We start from the raw sequence: 15,644 nt of genomic DNA, 5'->3' as shown, positions 1-15,644 counted from the left end.
ACTGTATTTAGCAGTAGTCTTTAAAAAAAAAAAAAAAGTGACTAAATAAAAATGGGGTCATTAGAATGGACCCTAATCCAAAATGATCATTATCCTTATAAGAGGAAATCTGGACACAGACATGCATAGAAGGAAAACCACGTGAGGCATCAGGAGACAGCGGCCAACTACAATCAAGGAGACAGAGCTTAGAAGAAACTGATGATGCCAACACCTTCATCTTAGACTTCCAGGCTCCAAAACTTTGAGAAATTTGCTTAAACCACATAGTTTGTGGTACTTGTTATGGCAGCCCAGAGAATTAATTTTCCTTCCCTCTGCCTTCTCCTCTGAATGCCAGGACAGACTCCGGGGAGGAAGTCTATACAGGCTGCAGGCATACAGCTCCTACTCCTTCCCAAGGACCGTCATTCATGGCCTCATCCTCGAAATCAACAGAAAGTAACAAACCGGACCACCACAGACACCCTGAAGACCCTACTCCAAACACAAGCCTTGCTTGCTGACCCCCAGGGCCCTGACCTCCATGTTACAGGAAGTCTTTCTGCCTTTCCCAAATGTTCTGTGTCAGCTGGAACTCACACTGCAAACAGCGTCTGTGGGATACTGTTCCCAGAGATTGCGCCTTCATTTCCCTGGCTTCAGTACCCATGACTGGCTCAGATGCCTGAACCAACCTCCATCCCCACTCTTCCTAAAAAGATGAGTTGGGGGGCAAAGTGCCCTGTGCATTACAAAAGTGAGTCCAGAGCAAGAGATTATCAGGAACAAAATGACTCCCAATTGCTTCCAGATTTGATTCACAAAAGTTCATATAGGACAGCTAACTGCTGCCCTCTGTCAATGCTGATTGTTGGTGGTCACAAACACCATAGTTTTAATTCCCAATATTTCCATAACCACCACCTTTGGCCTGTAGCATAGATGGGCATTATTAGATCTGGCTCTGGGTAAATTTCTTTAAGGGGGCTGTGCTGGATTCAGAGAGAGAACAGAAGGAGATGAACTGTTGGGAAGTTATAGTGACACATGGGGTCACTTAGCTTGTCCTCAAGTCTCAGCTCCTCTCAGCTCCGCTAGTCTCCTTGAGCTCCTCAACCTTGCTCAATCACCTCTCCAAAACCAACACAAACTTGGCACAGTTTTGCCTACAAGTATCCAAATCAAATGTGACAACTCCTTTATTACAAGTAATACCCTAGAACACCCCTGGGGTCAGCAAGCAAGGCCCTGGGCGCTCCCCAGCTGCAATGAGAGGGATTCTCATCCTGGGACCACTAACATTCATTCCTGTGGAATACCAGCCCTTGCAGAAGAAAAAGGAGAGCAGACTGATGCAATTATCCAGGCAAAAGGGAACTTGTCAAACCATTTAGATAAGACAGTACTTGAATTTATTCAGGTCCCATTACCTGAGGGTGATTGTGCTTCCACCCCCTGCTGATTCTGCAGGCTGCACAGTATTTTCCTAGCCAGGAAGGAAAGGAAGGATGACTTTTCAATCTACATTCCAGGGCTCTGCCTTTAAACCAGCAGGAATCATGCCTCAAGCCAAGGGGTAATTTGAACTTAATGGAATCTAAGGACACACCCTGTTGAGTGACTTTGCCAAAGAACCTGAAATTCAGTGATAAATTCTGAAAAAATAAAAGTACCTAATTTATAAATAGATGTTCCCTTATCTAGATCAATGTTACTTACATCTATTGCCAATGGATTACATATTAACTTTGCTAATGGTTATGTATTAATTAATCTATTTGTGAGCATCCCCAGGGTCCGGATAGAATCCCATTCTTATATCCCTTTAGCACCTAGTTTTGGACACAAAATAAACACTCAGTAAAGGCTCAATTACTGATTGCTTGTTGCTTTTCAAGTACTCTTTTCCTATAGGGAAGCAAATCTACTCTATCTGCCTCATTGTGTCAACAACACAACTTCCCTTCTCCTCACCACCCACCATCCAACCAAAATATCAGCATCAAAATCTCCACAATGAATGTCCATCTTTTCTGTGGGTCAAACACATTAGCAAAGCTACAGATGGAGCTTCAGTTGGTCAGTTCTTGTTCTCTGTTTAAAATCTGAGCATCAGTGAAATGAGCCAGAAAGAAAAAGAAAAATATTGGATGGTTTCACTTATAGGAAAAATGTAGAGGAACCAAATAAGGGATCAGGAAAAAAAATAATTATAATAAAGTGAAAATCAACAGGCAACTATAGATCAGAGACATTCTATAGGGGAAGAGGAGGGAGAAGGATCTGGACAGGTTAGGAAGAGCACAATAGACTGTGGTTATAGTGCACGGGTGAAATGGTCACGGGAATTTCATGGGGAAATCATACACTGTACAAATATGAAGAATGATGTAATAAATATACAAAAAATAAAAATGTATTGCTAAAAAAATCTGAGGATATGAGCATATCTATATGCTTTCAAGAACTGTAGTAACAGGGAAGGAGGAGGGAAGAGGGATCAGAGGGAGGGAGGGAGGAGCACAGGGGACCGAGGTGATGGTGCACGGGTGCATTCTATGGGGACTACATCTGAGGGGGTGAGGGGAAGCAAATATTGTTTAAAAATAAACAATGATGTAAAAAAATAAATAAAAATGAGGGATTTTTAAAAAAGGACTATAGTAATAAATTGCCACCAATATTGAGGCTTACAGGGGTTTTGGTGGAGGTTGAGAGAAGCGTGTGAATATAGGGAGGTGTGAAAATGTACTACCAAAGTAGATATCTAAATGACTAACAATTTTTTTGTTTTTATTGTGGCTCAAAATGACATTCATTCCCTCACGGTTCTGAAGACCAGAAGTCCAAAGTCAATGTGCTGTAGAACAGGATAAGCACATATCACACTGTGTAAGTATCATAAAAAAAGTAGTATCAATTAAATTCTTTAGGAAGCACAGAAAAGGATGCCTTTGAAAAGAGGAAAATTTCCTAGAAGAGGCAGAATGAAAGATATTATAAACAATAAACAATATTTTGATGAACAAAAGGTAGGGAGTCAGAGGAGAGAATGAAATACAGAAAAAACACAATTGCAGACACACAGAGCCAAGTGAAAGCAAGTGCCTTTTCCAGTCCCCATGAAGAGCAGAATGTTCCAGCCACTGGCTGCATGAATGGTGAGTAACAAAAGCAAGTGCAAAAAGGTCAGGTTAGCATCTCGAACACCACACCAGGGAATTTGAAATTGGCTTTGTAGGAGATAGGAGTTGTGGAAAGCTTGCAAGCAGGTGCGCTAAAGCTACTTCTGCACTTTCAGCTGATCACTTATAGGGTCTGTGAGAACTAACCCTGAAATAATGCCTCACTATCATCTGGAGAGTTTCAAACTTACTTAATACCAAAAGAAAAGGAAAAATAACAGTTAACACAATTCCTTTGACAATGACATCATTCAGATGTTTTGCTATTTTGGCATTAGGGTCTTTAAGGCAACAAAAGCATACCTCTCCTTGAGCTCCCCTTTATTCCCTTGCACAGAGTTAACACTTCCCCTCAGTGAATATCCATTTAGTCCATGTTATACAAAGAAAGAAATATATGGATATATGCACCTATACATAAAAACTATGTAGCACTGCGTCTTTGTGTTAAGATTTTATATATATATATATATATATATATATCTTGATACACTTCATAAACAGTGTTCTAAATTTCTTTTATTCACTATGAATCAATTTTAAAAATTCTGATTCCTGCCTCCCACCCAGGTCTAACTAATCACAATGCCAGTTCATTTTGAGTTCAGTCAATCAGCATTTGGGAGACACTGGTATAGAAGATGAACCAGGGAGAAGATAAAGTAGAGGCAGGAAGAGCAGTAAGAACATTCTGCAATAATTTAGGCAGGAGGTAATGGGGTGCTGTACAAAGGTAGTGGAAATAAAAATGAAAGATGGAATGGATTCTGAGGTCCTGTGAGAATAAAATCAATAGAACTTGTTTACTAATTAGATTGCGGGGTGACAAAAAGTAGTAGCCAGGAAATGCCCCTCGGGCTGTTAAGTTGAAGGAGTTGGAGGACAGTGGCACCATTAACAAAAATGTTCAACACAGGAGGAAGAATGGGCTGTTGGAGGTAAAACTGATTTGGTCTTAGTAGTGTACACTTGAGGTTTCAGCAGGACCTTTGTGTAAGTATCTCCAACAGGTATTTATACACGCTGGACTAGATCAAGGCAGGTCAGGGCTCAAGATTCCTACATAAAGGTAACACACAGATGTGCACAAGGAAATAGGCATTTTAGAAAAAAGAAAGCCTTGACTAGGTGCTGGGGGAGAAGGTGGTATTTCAGGGAGATTAGATGAAGACCAGCAAGCTCAAGCTCAAGAGACTAAGTGGTGGCCAGAAGTAGGATAAGAGCAGCTGGAATCAGGAAGGAAGCCATGAGAAAGGTCAAAGGTCAATAAACCACAGTGACCAGTGTGTGTGACTGAAGAGGCGGACGAGAGAGGTCATTACACCAAGTAAGTGTCCCTCCCTTTACAGATCCCTACTCAAAAGAGTGCTAAAACTTTAAAACAGTTAACACTATTACATTTCTCTTTACTAAGATAAATCGAACTAGAAGGAAGTAACTGCAGAGGAGAGCTCCGGGAAGATGAAAGCCAGGCCCCATAGTGACTGCTGTATGTGACAGTCTTTGCCTTTGTCAACAGCTTGCAGAGAGGTTTTGACCAGTAAAAAGCAAACTAACTATATCTTTACCTTAGATACCAGATAGCCCTTAGATACAAGACAGCAAAAAGGATTAGGTTGAAAACAGAGAGGTTATTTAAAAGCAGACACCAATTTAGAATCTCAGAGCTTCTGGCCAGTCTTGCTGTTCAAGGCATTTAACCCCACAGAAGACAAGGTAGTCGTCCTTTGGAAGAAATTAGCAAGAAGACTCTGAATTCCATGGCATCCTGCAAAGTAGAACATCGCTATAAGGTAGAAAACTGTGAACTGAGGGATTGGCAACAATCTTACAACATTTTTATATAAGGTAGCATACAGGTATGGAACCAAACAGCTTCTGAACCCCTACAGTCCACCTTCTCTCCCTTCCCCAGGAGACAGGACAATTGGAAAACTACATGCCGAGAGAAACACCCACATACACTCACCATCCACTATCTACAGGAAATCCCCTGCATTTTTCATTGATTTTACAACCAGGGACCACCAGACATTTGAGGAGAGACTCCCACATGAAAAAGTGGGGCCAAACCAAACAGATAAGCAAATATGATGAACTCAGAGATAATAACAAAAATGAAGATTGTTATGGCACTGTAGTGGCTACGACAACCCAGAGAGGTATTTATTTGCCCAGCATAGTTTTAAAAATCTCATTTCTTCCCATGACATGCAACCACATGGATGGAACTAGAGGAGATTATACTAGTAAACTAAATCGGAAGGCAAGAAAGACTAGATGATTTCACTCATATGTGGAATATAGAGAAAGAAAAACAAAGGAACAGTCGAAATATAACCTAGAAATCTGACTTCAGAATTGAGGCTACTAGAGAGGTAGGGTAGGAGTGGGGAACAAACAGGCGAGGGGGCCCAGCAGACAATGGTGGAGGATTATGGGGGTTTTGGTAGTTTGCATGTTGTGGTGACATACGTCTGAAGTGGTATGAATCTGTACTTCTAAATAATATGCTGTTGGGTCTCCCTGGTGGCACAGGGGTTAAGACAGCACTATCAAGCTATCGCCAGCCACTGCAGTACAAGTTCGATCCTAGGTGGGCCAGGGAATAACCCACGTGGCGCAACAGACCTCTCCTGCCTCACTTACTGCTCCCCTCAGCAGTGTTTTAGTAGATCTGCCTGTTCTGCTCTGCACTCTGTCTCTGGTGAATCCTCTCACCCCCCACACCTCTGGCCTAGACCCCAGTTCTTATATGCATAAATAAATCTTTCAAAAAGAAAAAGAAAATAAATATGCTGTTGTAGTAAAGCTACATTACCTGAATAAAAAATACAATTTTTAAAATTTTGTACTTCTATGTTACCTTGAAATACCAAAAAACCTGGCAATTCCAGACTTGCTTGGTAATCATATGTGTCTGGAACCAGGAATGAGGGTAAGAAAGAGAGAGGTCTGTGAGGAGAGGATGTTCTGAGCCCTCAGTTACTGGATTTGCCAAAGGATCTGTTACAGGGCAAACTGAGGGGCACCCCAGGACCCCTGAACTTGCATTCTAAATGAGTTCTGCCATCCACCACATTAAAACAAGACATACTCTAATGTGTAAGATCTTCAATAGAAATTAACTTTCATACAATTAGTGTGCAGTAAAGAGAAGGGAAAGAATAGATAGGGCTTCCCTGGTGGCACAGGGGATTAAGCACCGCACTAAGAAGCAATCTATGCAGCTCAAGTTCCATCTCCGGCCAGCCAGGAAGCAACCCACATGGCGAAGCAGACCTCTCCTGACTCACTCGCTACTCCCCTCAGCAGTATATTTCAGTCAATCTGCCTGTTCTGTTCCCCACTCTGTCTCTGGTGGATCCTCTCACGCCCCCACGCCCCCTCCACCCTGCATCTCTGGGGCCTGTGCCCAGCTCTTGTGTACATAAATAAATCTTTAAAAAAAAAAAAAAAGAATAGATAAATTAGTTTCCACATGCAGTACCCAAAATTACACACCCCCTTATGGGTAATTACACATACAGGATTGGCCCAGTGGGGCTACTGACGCCTGAAAGCTTTCCACAAGTCTAAGGCACCTTCTCGGGGGGATCCATAGGAAAGGGGCAGAAGGGGCCAGGTAAGTTTGGAAGGAAAGGAGCCAATCAAAACCCAAGTCAAGATAAAGGCTGCCATCGTCAACATCCCTGCGGGTCTCTCACCCACGTCTGTTTCAAGCGTCTCCTTCTGTGTCCCCCAAGCCCCTGGTACAAGTCCAAGGCCAAGAAGTAAGTGCAGCTTCTACACGTGTCTCTCTGCTCCATGTGCCTCCTCCAGGTCTCCTCCTTGATCCTCCTTCCTCTCTTTCTTCCTTTCTTTTCTAGCTTCCCCTCCCTGCCCAGCTCCACCCTTCCTTGGGTGGGGCAGGGAACCTGGAACCTCCCCTTTCCCTGGGGATTAGCGTGATCAGTCCATGACCCAAAAAGAGGTTAAGAGCCTTGAAACAGCCCCTCTTCTTTTCCCAGCAATTGGCCAACCTGCAAGTGTCTTGCCCTCTGCTCCACCCACATCTGTAGTTTGGCAAAGTTCTGCATTTCACTCCTTTAATCTTTCAGTCACTCCCTCCAGCCCTTAATCACTTTTATGACTCTTTTCTAAATTCCTCCAATTTGTCCAGACCCACTGTCAAGTCCTGCATTTCTTTTCCCTGGGAAGAGTCTTAGCTTCAGAATTGCAAAGCAAGAGTATACCTAAAAAGTTTTAGAAGGGCTATCCAAGATTTGACTTGTTAATTCAACTTCTCACATGCAGCCACCCAGTTCAGAAAGGTGAGTAAAGAGCATGCCAGGGAACATGAAGCATGGGAATCGTGCATGTAGACATTCCTATGACATTTCTTGTCCATTGAGAAGACAGAAGTCTGTTCTTGCAGCCATCTTGAAATACTCTGAAGAGAAGAGGAAGTATCGAAACTACCCAGAGCTCAGAACACATGACTACAATCACTCCTGACTTGATTAGAAAAACACACTCTTACACAAACACACACACATGTTGGTTCATATGCATAAATCTGTAATCAGCTAAATCTGCTCTAGCCAATCTGAAGTTTCTTGCTGCACTAAAGCAGCAGACAATTTGCTCCGACTGGAGGTAATTACAATATATAAATAAATTCCTGCTAAATGAGAATTAATTGAAATTCCTCTCAAAGCTTTTCAAAAGACAAAATAGGCTGCCCTTCAGAGATACCGTCTCCTGGGTTAATGAGTTGGATTATTCTGTTTATCACAAGCCAAAGGTAACTTGGAAGTTGGACTGATAAAGGTTTTCTTAAATTGCTTCACTGTGGGGTTTCTGCTTTGTGTTTTGTTTTGAATGTGCACAGTTTTTGGACCACACAACTACCTCCAAAGCTCTTGAAAGCAAAATAGGTATTGGGAACTTGAGCACAGTCAAACTCAAAAAGAATTTTAGTCAAGACTCCAGGGGAACCACAGAGAAACTGGGAGCGCATGTTCTCTTGCACGTAGCCTTCATCTGACTGCCACCCAACATGGTCACTGGTGGGAGGGGGTCTCATGAGGAGGCCTATATTCAAGACTGTTTTAGAACTTTCCATGAGAGCACCTTGAATTTCTTGCCTCACCTGACAGTGTTGCCAGGAAACCTCAAAAGAAAAGTCTAGAAAAACTAGGTAGCATTTGAAAAACCTTTCTAGGACTAGCACATATAAGAGTCTCTCATGATGACCAGTTCAAAGTATCTAATGCCTATTATTTGTCATTTCAACAATTTTCCTGGAATTGCTTTCCTTCACATCTTCTTGGGTTGTTAATACTTGGCTTTTTCTTGGAGTTGCTCCAACAGCCAGAGTTAAGGGTCTTCTGTTGGGGGCTTAGGAGGTAGGAGATACTGCTGAGCCTTCCAAATGATCTGTAACCTGATAACAGCTTGTCTACTTAAATTGCTCCAAAAGTGTTCCATTGTTCCTCAGAGAAAGACAAAACCCTTTTAATACAGCCTCGTCTGATCCTTGTGCCCACGTTTTCAACCACATGCTTTCTCTCTTCCCATCACATTGGCCTCCTTTCTGATGTCCACATTTACCATACTTCCCCCTACCACAGAACTTCTCGGCATCCTGTTAACTAGTCCAGAAAGCTCTCCTCTCTCCTTCTGCCCTTAACTCACCCCTCCCTTTATATTTCAGTTCATGAGGCACTTTGCCTGGAAAGCTTTCTCTGACCTCTCTTGTTATATTTAATTCAGTCTAAAAGAGACTCAAGAGCAGTCTGCTTTTCCTCCTCCTAGGAACACTTACTACTGTTGCAATTTCACATTTGCTCATATGATTATGTGATTCAGTTTCTATCTTCCAAACTAGATTCCAAGTTCTCTGAGAGAAGGTCCATGCCTGCTTTTGTTCACCTCACTGTATCACCGCTGGCACAGACAAGAGGTGCAATAACTCTCAGGCAGATGCACAGAAGGAAGGATGAAAACACAATCTCAGCAGGACCATCTGATTCCCCCATCCTATTCCCTTTGGTCATGTGCTTTCTCTGCCTCCTCTGCCCCCAATTTCACCTGCACTCTCCAGACTCCTGCCCCCCCCCACCCTGCCTCCTGGGATCAAATCTGTGCACCTTCTCAGATTCCTCAAAGTATGTCCCTAGCTTCTCTTTCTTCCACTTACATGGGGTCATTGCTCCACTGTGGTACTGACTGGCCCACCCCATGAGGATCATGGGCCCTGGCTCACCCTGCTCTTCCTGAGGGTGGAAAAGGTCAACCTGAAGTCAGGCAGGGTTAACACCCCATGGGATAAATCTTTAACAAGGTGACAAGGAGATAGGAGTGAAGCCAAAGGCCCTTTCGCGCTCCTCAAGGCATATGGCCCCATGTCACACCACTGGAGAAGTGCTGAGCCATGAATTAGCTGTTAGCCAGCACAGGATAAAGCAGAACATCTTCCCTTGTTCCACTTCTCTTCTTCCTCGCCTCAGTATCCTGCACTTGCATCTTTCAGTTTGTTGGCCATGTAATTTTCTCAGACCTGTTCTCCTGAACATACAGACAGATGTCCTCTACATCCCCTAAAGACACAGCACTTATGGCCCAAGCACAAAGTATTTTGAGAGAAGTTTCTCACTCATTCAAATGAGTGAATAAAGCTATTGGAATCTTGTCCTGAGTATCTACAAGGGAAATCACCAGCCCTTGCTTAATTCCACACTGGTCAGCATCAGTGACACTGATTTTAGGTTTAAGAAACTCACATTAAAACCATTTGTCTCAAAATGTTTAAATGGTGAACCTCAGAGAATCTGATAAAAGCCAGGAGCCCTTCTCCCAGAAAAAGGCACATGTGCACTGGTTTGCTTTCAGTTTAGGGAATTTAGGGGATTCTCAGAATCCCTGAAGCTCCATCCATTAAAAAAGTGTTAAGAAACACTAGACAGAGGGACAAAGGGGAACACAACCAGTGGGTGGTGACAAGAAGATGCACCAAAGTCACATTTACCAGGAACAGGTAAAAGAATAACCAAAATCTTAAAAGAAAACAAAAATCAAGGGTGGAAAATATAAAAGTTGATATATTTGAGGCATGCTAAGTAGAAAGGGAACTGGATCTTTGTTCTGGGAGCCCCTAAACCTATCGCTATTTCCTCTGTGCTTTGTTAAAATCATTCTCTGCTCATGGGCTATAGAACATGGCAGGCAGCAGGCTGGCTCTGACCCATAAGTCACAGTGTGCCTCCCCCTGCAAATACCAATAAGGCATCTCCCCCCACACTATGATACCTCAAGTTCAAGTCAGGATTTTTTTCACCCTGGCGTCTTGGTTCTCACACAGTGATAGGCACACAGCTGAAGACTAATGTCATGTATGCAGAATGAAAGACTCCCATTCATCTTTCAAGACTGAGTGCAGATCACACTCCACAAAGGCCTCCCTCACCCCCAGTTTGAACTGCAATTGCCTCTTCCTGTGGTGCCTACTGACTTTCAGGCTGACATAGGCTGTGCACTGAGGCTTACCACCAGCTAAGTGACCTCCAGTGAGCAGCTTAGACAGAAAAACCAGAAAATTCATTTCTTGCCTATTTTCAGAAATGAAATTTTTCATTTCTGAATGGTCTTTTTGCTTTCTTCTGTGAATATAAAAGAATACTTACCATGTATTTCCATAAGCTAGTCTTTTAAAAGTCCTATCAAAAGAGGGCTCCAAGATATCTGTTAAATATTCCTGTGCAGCTGTTCACATTTTAGCATTTAATCAGTCATAATTGCAATTTAAAAACAATTAAACTTGGTGGGTGTTATTTACTGCATCTTGTGATGATACTGTCTTTATGCTTCTCAAAGAGTGATGACTGGGTAGAGATCTCTGGGTCTAGAAAACAGTGTTTGTCACCCAGTTAATTTCCTTGACCATACTTTTGGAGTGAGGGTGGTGTGGCTTGAGAAAACATCACTGTAATTTCAGATCAAAAGTTTTAAAATAACCCAAAGGCAGAGTCGAAACTGCTATTAAAGTCTTGTGGGTTTTGAGCATGTTCTCAGCACAAGAAAACCAAGAACAGCCATTACCCACTATGACCTTGCCCAGATCATAAACTCATTGGCATTCATATTCTTAAAAAGAAGTTGAAACCAAAAGTTATATAACTCTAGCCAAGTAGCTATGGTGCAAAAACAAAGGGGGGTTAAAGTGTGTTGATATTCTTTTCTTATGCAGGAGAAAGCTACTATTTTCTCTCCCCCCAGGATCTAATTCACTGTGCTTGTGTCCAGCAACTGAAATGTATAAAGTAATGTGCTTTTAAGAGTTAAGGATGTAGGGCCTCCCTGGTGACAAAAGGGTTAAGACGCAACCTATGAAGTTGTCCCCAGCCACTGTAGCGCAAGTTCGATCCCCGGTCAGGGAGGTGACCACATGGTGCATCAGACCTCTCCTGACTCGCCCACTGCTCCCCTCAGCAGTGTAATTCAGTCAATCTGCCTGTTCTGTTCCCCACTCTGTCTCTGGTGACTCCTCTCACCCCCCACACCTCTGGCCTGTACCCTAGTTCTTGTATGCATAAATAAATAAATCATTAAATAAAAAGAGTTAAGGATGTAAGAAGACAGTGGGTCCATATGACCATTATGATCTCTATTCGAGGGTCAGGAAGGAAATGCTCCTTATGCACACAGGACTATGGTGGAGGACTACGTACCGGTGATTTGGTGATGGGTGTGGCATGGTAACAACACCTGAAGGGGGAGATCCTGTACCACTACATCATAAATAATTTAAGTCAATGTTGCCTCAATTGAAAAAAGTAAAATAATTTTTCTAAAAGGAAATGCTCCTTATGAATTCAGAGAATATTTTAGTACTCAAAGAGGAAGTATATAATCTTGGGATAAAGAGCATTAAAAAGTACATGTAACCATTTTTGCAGCAGGGACCTTTCTTGCTGGAGACTGTGTGAACCCAGCAGAAGGCTCACCAAGGAGACAGAGGTAAGCTGGGAGGCTTGCCCATGCTGGGCGCCTTCTAGCCTGCAGTTCCAGCCCAGAGGGGAGCAGCACCCACCGCTGGGGCAGACCGGGCGTGCAGGGGAGCGCGTCCCTGGCACCGGCATTTTGCAGCAGGGACCTTTCTTGCTGGAGACTGTGTGAACCCAGCAGAAGGCTCACCTAGGAGACAGAGGTAAGCTGGGAAGCTTGCCCATGCCGGGCACCTTCTAGCCTGCAATTCCAGCCCAGAGGAGAGCAGCACCCACCGCTGGGGCAGACCAGGCGTGCAGGGGAGCGCGTCCCCTGCACTGGCATTTTGCAGCAGGGACCTTTCTTGCTGGAGACTGTGTGAACCCAGCAGAAGGCTCACAGAGGAGACAGAGCAGGGACCTTTCTTTGCTGGAGACTTGTGAAACCAGCAGAAGTTCCCCAGAGGAGCCAGTGGTGAGCTGGGAAGGTCGCCCAAGATGCCGGCCAGTACCAGCAACACAGTGTCACAAGGAATACGGCAAATTAGAAAACAGGCAGTAGAGAGTAGAAAAACCACATGCAACCCAGCAACACCACAGCAAAAAAGCACACCGCAAAAAGAAAACCATCTACCAGATTGCAATGACAGTAACTTGGAAGAACTTCTGAGCCTTCCAGATAGAGAATTTAAAATTGCTGTGATTAAAAAACTGACAGAAGTCATAAAGGAAAACAATGATAAGGGGAAAATAATTAATGACCAGAAGAATGAAATTGAGTCCCTAAAGAGGGAAGTAAAAGAAATGCAGGAGATCAAAGAATTAATGGAGACGCTAAAGAACTCTGGGAAAAGCAATGAAAGCAGAATAGATGAAATGGAAGAACGAATAAGTACTCTTGAAGACACAGAAATAAAAAGAACTAAAACAGAAAAGGAAGGAGAAGTACGAAGGAAAAAGACCGAAGGAAGACTTCGGGAACTATCTGACTCCATGAGGAAAGGAAATATAAGAGTTATAGGAATCCCAGAAGGAGAGGAGAGAGATGTAGGAACAGAGAAAATATTCATGGATATAATTGAAGAGAACTTCCCAAACGCCAAGAAGGATCTGAAAATTGATATAAAGAAGCAAGAAGAACACCAAACTTCCATGACGAAAGGAAAAATACAGCAAGACACATAATAGTAAAGCTCCCAAGAATCCAAGACAAGGAAAAAATAATGAAACTAACAAGAGGGAAGAAACAGATAACATTCAAAGGGAAACCAATCAGACTGACATCAGACTTCTCTGAAGAAACACTACGGGCAAGGAGAGAGTGGAGGGACATAGTCAACAGACTCCAAGAAAACAGATGCCAACCAAGAATACTCTATCCCGCAAAGCTCTCCTTCCTCTTTGAAGAAAGAGTATGGACCTTCCCAGACAAACAGAAACTCCGGAATTTCATTAAAAAAAAACCCCCACTCCAAAAAATACTACAAGGAGTCCTAAAGACAGAACCTCAGAGGGACGAATAACAACAAAAGAAGGCCAAAGAAAGTTATTAAAAGAATAAATAAATAAAATCAAAGGAAAGACAAACACAATGGCAAATACAGATGCTAACATATCAATACTAACTCTAAATGTAAATGGACTAAACTCTCCAATAAAAAGACACAGAGTTGCAGGCTGGATTAAAAAACAAAACCCAACCTTTTGCTGTCTCCGGGAAACACATTTAGCTGCAAAAGATAAAAATAGACTCAAAGTTAAAGGATGGAAAACAATTCTACAAGCAAATGGACCAAAAAAGAAGGCAGGAACAGCTATGCTCATATCAGATAAAACAGATTTCAAACTTAAAAAGATAAAAAGAGACCCCAGTGGTCATTACATTATGATCAAGGGGACAATACTTCAAGAAGAAATAACACTCATTAACATATATTCACCAAACGAAGGAGCACCAAAATATATCAGACAACTATTGGCATCTCTGAAAACAGACATCAGAGAAAACACATACGTAGTGGGAGACTTCAACACACCACTATCAACAATGGATAGATCAACAAGACAAAAAATAAGTAAAGACACTAAAGCTATAAATAAGGATCTAGAGTGCTTGGGCTTAACAGACATATATAGAACACTAAACCCAAAAAAAATCTGAGTATACATTTTTCTCAAGCGCACACGGATCATTCTCTAGGATCGATCATATACTGGGGCACAAGACAAACATCAACAGATACAACAAGATTGAAATCATATCAACCATCTTTTCTGACCATGAAGGCATCAAGCTAGAAATAAACCATAAAAAGAAGGCAAGGTACTCTCCTACCTCGTGGAGATTGAAACCCACACTACTGGAAGTCCACTGGACTAACGAGGAGATAAAAGAAGAAATTAAAAAATTCTTTGAATTGAATGACAAGGAGGACACCAATTTCCTAAATGTATGGGATGCAGCAAAAGCAGTAATAAGAGGAAAATATATAGCAATAGATGCTCACATCAAGAAACAAGAAAGAACTCAAAGAAACAACCTAATCTCGAAGCTCAAAGATCTAGAAAAACAACAACAAAAAAACCCCAAAACCAGTAGAAGAAAAGAAATAATAAAAACCAAAGCAGAAATAAATGAAATCGAAACTAAAAAAACAATCCAAAAGATCAATGAAACCAAGAGCTGGTTCTTCGAAAAAATAAATAAAATAGATAAACCCCTAGCCAGGCTCACAAGGGCAAAAAGGGAGAAAGCACAAATAAATAGGATAATAAATGAAAGAGGAGAAATCACAACGGACACAGCAGAAATCAAAAGAATAATTAATAACTACTATGAACAGTTATATGGAAACAAGTTCAACAATCTAGAGGAGATGGACAAATTCCTACAACTCTACAATCACCCAAAGCTAGATAAAGAAGAAATAGAACACCTAAACAGACCAATTACAATTAGCGAAATTGAAATGGTAATCAAAAACCTCCCCAAAAACAAAAGCCCAGGACCTGATGGATTTATAAATGAATTCTACCAAACATTCAGAGACGAATTGGTGCCTATCCTTCACAAACTCTTCCAAAAAATTGAGAAGGAAGGTATAATACCTAACACGTTCTATGAAGCCAACATTACACTAATACCAAAACCGAACAAGGACAACACAAAAAAAGAAAACTACAGGCCAATCTCCCTAATGAACACGGATGCAAAAATCCTCAATAAAATTTTAGCTATCAGAATCCAACAGTGTATCCATAAGATAATTCACCACGACCAAGTAGGATTCATTCCAGGGACACAAGGATGGTTTAACATCCGAAAATCAATCAATGTTATCCAACACATCAACAAAAAGAAATATAAAAACCATATGATAATATCAATAGATGCTGAGAAAGCTTTCGACAAAGTGCAACACCCATTCATGATAAAAGCCCTTGAAATTCTTGGGATACAAGGAACATACCTCAACATCATAAAGGCCATCTATGACAAGACAACAGCCAG

The sequence above is a fragment of the Talpa europaea genome, assembly GCF_964194135.1.
Source record: "Talpa europaea genome assembly, chromosome: 1".
In the NCBI taxonomy this organism is placed as follows: Eukaryota; Metazoa; Chordata; class Mammalia; order Eulipotyphla; family Talpidae; genus Talpa; species Talpa europaea.
The sequence above is the reverse complement of the archived record's forward strand: the minus strand, read 5'-3'. Positions refer to the sequence as shown.